We start from the raw sequence: 7,748 nt of genomic DNA, 5'->3' as shown, positions 1-7,748 counted from the left end.
ATATAACAAAGAGTGTAAAAGTTAAGAGGGTGTGAATACTCTCCATACACACTGTATATATATATATATATATATATATATATATATATATACTGTATGTAGACACACTGTATATATATATATATTCTGAATTTGGTGCTTAAAAAATTCTTATCAATGTTGAAAACAGTGCTGCTTAATATTTTCAAAAGAACAGCATTTATTTGAGAGAATTGTTTCTAGGGTTGCAAAGGGGTGGACAATTTCTGGTAAATTTCCGGAAACTTTCCAGAAATTCATGGAATATTCCAAAAAATCCTGGAAAGTTTTCAAAATGTCTGGAATATTTTTGAAATTTACTGGAAATGTTCCACCTTTTTGCAACCCTAATTTTTTCAATGTAAAAATGGTCATAAAAGTGGAATTTACTGTATAACATGGAATATTACAGAATTTGGTCAAATTTAGATGAAGAAAATATTTTAGGAAGAAAATAAAACTGATTTCATAGGGCCCACACACACACTAACATATTTATTATAATAAGGATACAAAAAGATTTGTACATGCTTAAAGCTATGGATTTGTAAATTACATTTAGATGCTGTCAATACATTCATACTCTGTTTCAGACAGTGTATATACACAAACAAATTTTTAACATTTCTACTAATGAAATCAGTTGCCGCATTATGACATATTAGAACATACTTTCCTGATAAGCAGTAAAAAAAACTATTTTAAAACAAACTCAAATGTCATTCTATTTTGAGAGAAACAACTAAAGAATCCCTTCAAGAGCTGAGATTCACTGACGCAAACACTGCTATTGAAATTAGATAAACATGCCATCACTACCACAAAAAAAAATATTATTCCCTAACGGCAGCCTGACAGTCATAGGAAGTGGATTAAAAACCTGCCATAACATCCACAAACTTTCTTGGAGATTTACACAAAGTATCTGAGTGTGTATCCCTGCTCAGTAAATTATATTTTAAGGCAAAGAAAGATGGGGGACAGTGTGGTATACACCTAAACATGTCACCACCAATTTAATTATCTAGGTAACAGCTGCTAAAACCAGGCTACCACAGCTCTTATCGACTCCTCGCATGTGTTCTGTATTTGTAATGCCAGCAGCGACAACCAACAAAGTTTACTATACTGAATGTTGCTTCACATATATCAAATTGTAATTAAAAAAAACCTGAGTTCCCGAGAATGCATGGCCTCTACAAACTAAAGTGAACTGACTCTTGCACTTGACGCACTGAAGTTGTCAACTTCAAAGTCTTAAGCACATAACCATGAGCACACGGCACAGCGTCCAATATGCTGACACCTCTTAATACAGAGCATGCCATCACTACAACAAAAAAAAATATTATTCCCTAACGGCAGCCTGACAGTCACAGGAAGTGGATTAAAAACCTGCCATAACATCCACAAACTTTCTTGGAGATTTACACAAAGAATCTGAGTGTGTATCCCTGCTCAGTAAATTATATTTAACCATCATAAGGCAGAAAGATGGGGGACAGTGTGGTATACACCTAAACATGTCACCACCAATTTAATTATCTAGGTAACAGCTGCTAAAACCAGGCTACCACAGCTCTTATCGGCTCCTCGCATGTGTTCTGTATTTGTAATGCCAGCAGCGACAACCAACAAAGTTTAATATACTGAATGTTACTTCACATAAGAGATTACAGCAATTACAGAACCATTACAACGAGCACTACACTGTCCAGATTAGCACACATGCCACAGACACATAACAATGATACATCAGCTGTAAAACATGCTTTGCTTATTCATGGATGACAGTTTCATTTTGATCATTAATTTTTTTATATATGGACTGACATGCATCTGTGAGGTCAATGTCTTTGTGGTGTTTTACCTGCTACTGGAAGTAAAGAGAGTTATTAAGCACAAGGATAAAGTGATTTTTAATGAACATATAAAAAATTACAAAACACACGTGATCCTGTGAAGCCAATATAATTAAATGTGAATTTTATTAATGAAAAAAAGTAGGATGTTTAAATCATGTCCAGGTTGAAGTGTACTTTACCTTTTACTTTATCTTAAAATAATACATACTGTAAACATATAATACAAAAAATATGAATACAATAGTACAATAAATATTTTCCACTTTTTGAAATGTCTGTTATTCTTTTTAAATATTTGTATATATTTATATTTAATATTTTAACTTGTTTTTTTAAGATGTACGATAACAAGTTCCAGACAACTGTTTTATCTTTTATCATATTTTAAAATGCAATCTATTCCAGCAATGGCAAAGAATGTTTAAGAAACATTTATTTTTATTATCTATTATTATTAATATTATTTATTAACAGTTTTGCTGCTTAATATTTTTGTGGAATGTGACTTTTTTCAAAATTCTTTAATGAATAGAAAGTTCAAAACAAATCGAACTCTTATACATAATATAACATAACATAACATAATATACAGTGGGTACGGAAAGTATTCAGACCCCCTTAAATTTTTCACTCTTTGTTATATTGCAGCCATTTGCTAAAATCATTTAAGTAAATTTTTTTTCCTCATTAATGTACACACAGCACACCATATTGACAGAAAGACACAGAATTGTTGACATTTTTGCAGATTTATTAAAAAAGAAAAACTGAAATATCACATGGTCCTAAGTATTCAGACCCTTTGCTGTGACACTCATATATTTAACTCAGGTGCTGTCCATTTCTTCTGATCATCCTTGAGATGGTTCTACACCTTCATTTGAGTCCAGCTGTGTTTGATTATACTGATTGGACTTGATTAGGAAAGCCACACGCCTGTCTATATAAGACCTTACAGCTCACAGTGCATGTCAGAGCAAAATGAGAATCATGAGGTCAAAGGAATGCCTGAAGAGCTCAGAGACAGAATGGTGGCAAGGCACAGGTCTGGCCAAGGTTACAAAAAAATTTCTGCTGCACTTAAGGTTCCTAAGAGCACAGTGGCCTCCATAATCCTTAAATGGAAGACGCTTGGGACGACCAGAACCCTTCCTAGAGCCGGCCGTCCGGCCAAACTGAGCTATCGGGGGAGAAGAGCCTTGGTGAGAGAGGTAAAGAAGAACCCAAAGAGCACTGTGGCTGAGCTCCAGAGATGCAGTCGGGAGATAGGAGAAAGTTGTAGAAAGTCAACCATCACTGCAGCCCTCCACCAGTCGGGGCTTTATGGCAGAGTGGCCCGACGGAAGCCTCTCCTCAGTGCAAGACACATGAAAGCCCGCATGGAGTTGTGAGATGGTGAGAAATAAGATTCTCTGGTCGGATGAGGCCAAGATAGAACTTTTTGGCCTTAATTCTAAGCGGTATGTGTGGAGAAAACCAGGCACTGCTCATCACCTGTCCAATACAGTCCCAACAGTGAAGCATGGTGGTGGCAGCATCATGCTGTGGGGGTGTTTTTCAGCTGCAGGGACAGGACAACTGGTTGCAATCGAGGGAAAGATGAATGCGGCCAAGTACAGGGATATCCTGGACGAAAACCTTCTCCAGACTGCTCAGGACCTCAGACTGGGCCGAAGGTTTACCTGCCAACAAGACATGTGTTGTGTATATATATATATATATATATATATATATATATATATATATATATATATATATATATATATATATATATTATGTATATATGTATATGTATATATACATTTCTGATGTCTTTACTTGCACTTTTAATCAATTTATATCTTTATCTTTTTTTTCTCTAAAAAAATGAATACAAATTCTTACTGACCAAAACTGTATATCAAATTGTAATTAAAAAAAACCTGAGTTCCTGAGAATGCATGGCCTCTACAAACTAAAGTGGACTCTTGCACTTGATGCACTGAAGTTGTCAACTTCAAAGTCTTAAGCACATAACCATGAGCACACGACACAGCGTCCAATATGCTGACACCTCTTAACACAGAGCCCTATGTGCAGGCCACAGCAGAGCAATCTAATCTCAGGGAGCTTTGCATCTCCAGCCAGGCCGTTATTGACTGTATCGGGGGCCATAAATCATGGTGGAGACACATAGTGTAAGGGCCGGTAACTCAGCCAATGTGAGCCTTCACAAACTGCTTTCAGACCATTGACGCAGTGGAGTATGCTCAGATCAGATGCTAAAGTAACCATCATGAACTCAACATGCACAGACACTAGGGGTGCAACGGTTCTCTGTAAAAAATCGAACCGTACCGTTCTCCACACACAGTTCGGCATGCACTAGGACCGCGGTTCAACTTAAATCTGACAATGCATCTGTAATATGGTTTGTTAGAGTTCAGCTAATGCATGTTTCTGTTGATGGATACAAATTATGGCTTCCCAATACATTACAACAAGAGCGATGAGAGAGAAAAAAACAATACATGGACAAACCAGTCACTCTTTGTTCAATGCGAGTGCTGTATGTTGGAATAACTGTAATTTATGCTGTCATCACGTGTTGATGATAACACAGGTGAGACCTGAACAGCACATGTTGTCTCAGAACGCGCGCAAATATTAAGCTCTCTTTGAAGTATTGTGCTTGAATAGACAAATTCACTCAAAAATTATGTCAAAATGCCCATCTTCGTGAGTATCCTAGCAGACATAGTCAGCTGAACATACAGTATCAGTGCACTGGATCAGTGCATTCTCTTAAAGTGAGAATTCTAGAGAATTCACTTTCTTAATTTTAATCAAACGGCAACACGGAAATCACTCACTGCTCTCGACTGAATAACTTTTGTAACTTTAATAAGGATTAATCTTTAATTTAAACAGTAAAATATGCAATGTTATTTTACATTTGATTACTTTATTCAATTTCTGTACCTAAAAACTAATGTTAGACCTACCTAAAAAACCTGAAAAGCACTTTATTTTATTTGTATCTTTGCTCTATTGTATTTATTTGTGCTGTTGCTTGTAGTTAGATTATTTGTTATCTTCATTATATTTATGTGACAATATAGTTTTTTCCCTGAACATAGCACATACCGAACCGTACCGAAACAGTGACCCTAAAACCGTAATACAAACCGAACCGTGAGTAAGTTGAACCGTTGCACCCCTAACAGACACATATGCAGATGCTCTCGGCAGCCCACATACACCAATCTCTCCAAAACACTCTAATTCTCTACGTCAATCATTAGAGTTGAGGTGGGGCAGAGGGAAATAAATGGAGTAATTTACTGGAAGCCATTGACATTTCTATGCATTACAGTCAAACCTCAAGCAGGTCACCCTCTGTATTCTCTGCAATGTGGCCTATCAAAAGACTGTCCAAACATCTCAGGCATCTTCCTGGTTTGTTTAAGAGATTGAATGGTCAAAACTGACATGTTAAAAACTTGAATGAGTCAAGAGTGAAATAGGATATTGTCTCCTGGTGACCTCTGACAAATCGGCATAAAGCCTGGTCCACAAAGCAGCTTTTGATGGCAATGAACCATCCATGTATAGACAGAAAAAGGATGTTCTGAAATGATCTGAAATAGATTTTACAGTAGATTTTATAATATTTAAAGCGGTCATGAATTGCATTTTTTTTTTTTATTATTTTATAATGTTCTCTTAGGTTCACTTATGATGTTAATGTGATTTTACACCAAAATGTTTTAACATTTCAAATTCAAAAAACATTTCTATCCTGTTTTTTGAGCTTCTCTGCAGAATGGTCTGTTTTTATAGGCTCGGCGCATTCAAGACTCGCAGGTAAACACCCATTGCTACGACTGGCTGACAGTTTCGCTTATTAAAATAACAGATGGATGCTGCTGTGATGTACTCTGAAAACAATATGGGTCATTTGGGTTAAAAACTTATAAATACTTATAAAGGATGTTCTGAAATGATCTGAAATAGATTTTACAGTAGATTTTATAATATTTAAAGCGGTCATGAATTGCATTTTTTTTTTTTATTATTTTATAATGTTCTCTTAGGTTCACTTATGATGTTAATGTGATTTTACACCAAAATGTTTTAACATTTCAAATTCAAAAAACATTTCTATCCTGTTTTTTGAGCTTCTCTGCAGAATGGTCTGTTTTTATAGGCTCGGCGCATTCAAGACTCGCAGGTAAACACCCATTGCTACGACTGGCTGACAGTTTCGCTTATTAAAATAACAGATGGATGCTGCTGTGATGTACTCTGAAAACAATATGGGTCATTTGGGTTAAAAACGTATAAATACTCAGTATATATCAAACGGTCTGGAACAGGCAATGCAGTAGTGGTAAAAGCACGTTTACTCACACTTCAGTGTTGCGACATTACTGTTGGATCCACTCTAGTCAGACTCAGCGCTGCATCCTTCAGTCTCTCTGAAAAGCCTGCATCACACTGTCTTGTTTTAAAATGAATCCGTAGCAAATTAAAGCAAACAAACAAACAGTGTTTCAGTGGCGCGATCTGGAGCTCTTTGCTAATTGCCCCCTGTGTTTCCACCGGACGCGAGCGGCGCTAAGCGACTATAGACAACAGGACCCATTATAATCAGCGATTTTGTCTACACTGGATGCAGCACGGATTGACGCAACAAATCCCCGACAGTAAAGTGATATCCCACTTTATTTCTGGCATACTGTACAAGCATTCACACTGCTTCTGATCTGAAAGACAAATTTATTCGCAACATGACGCAACACCGCTCGCATCTGATGTAGATATGTTAGGATCACAAGGAAGGCAATTCAAAGACTATTTTTCACAACTTACACTACACAGTGTCTTGTAAGCTTGTAATGTCATCTGTATGGTTCCGTTGATAGAGTAATCCTGGGTTCCCTTTCAGTCGGTCACCCTCGACGTCACGCCGGATGACCGACGAAATTGGGATCTCGCTTAGAGAGACCAATCTACTTTGAGTGTAAACAAAACGAGCCAATGCACATTGGCATGCGATTATTTCATCCAGCTGCCGCTGATTACAGCGTGACTATAAGTAGGCAGCAGATGCAGTGCATATTCAGGTTTTCGCTTCGGAGCCGAGCGATCACATCGTTCTGCTCCTGACTACTCTACTGAGAGAAGAAGACTGAACGAGTTCAGCGCGCTCTTGGAGAGCTCTTCGTGTTGGCGGTATGGCGCTTCAGCGGTGGTGGTTTCCCGTGTCGAGTGGGTTGCACACATCAGGCTGCACTACCCCCTGTTTGTGTTGCAGATGATCATCTCCCCTGTGCACCTCAGCATGCTAAAAGAGCTTTTTCCCCTAAAAGAGCATTTTCGGGTGTGTCTTTCTAAAAACGACGTTGCGTGGCAAACTTGACGTTACGTCTTTGTAAGGATGATGTGGGTCTTGCTATAGACAACGTATCACCCGGGCGTTTCTGGATGGGGTCGTTACCTGCCACTGGGTGATGGTCACGATCGCTGCCTCACGTGCCTGGGCATGTAGCACGCTGAGGTGGCGTTTGTGGATGAGTCATCTTCTCATTGCGGGAAGATGATCATCTCGGAGTCACGGGCCAAGCTCCGTTTACTCAAGGGGTAGAGTTCCGTTGCCTCTGCCTTGATCTAGTTCTCCTCATGGCGGCAGCCAGGGGGGGCTAATTCAGGCAGTAGCGCAGGTGGTCTGAGGCACTCCGCAGCCAGTTGAGCTGCCAATGGAACGTGCTGGGCCCTCTACAAGGAGCGTACCAGCCGTATCCTTTAGCGGTCCTCCCAACGACCAGATGTCAATTGCTGCATCGGAGGGTGAGTCAGAGCTTTCGGGTGAGGAAGATTTGG

The sequence above is a fragment of the Sinocyclocheilus grahami genome, unplaced genomic scaffold, assembly GCF_001515645.1.
Source record: "Sinocyclocheilus grahami isolate Dianchi unplaced genomic scaffold, SAMN03320097.WGS_v1.1 scaffold1266.1, whole genome shotgun sequence".
NCBI lineage: Eukaryota > Metazoa > Chordata > Actinopteri > Cypriniformes > Cyprinidae > Sinocyclocheilus > Sinocyclocheilus grahami.
The sequence above is the reverse complement of the archived record's forward strand: the minus strand, read 5'-3'. Positions refer to the sequence as shown.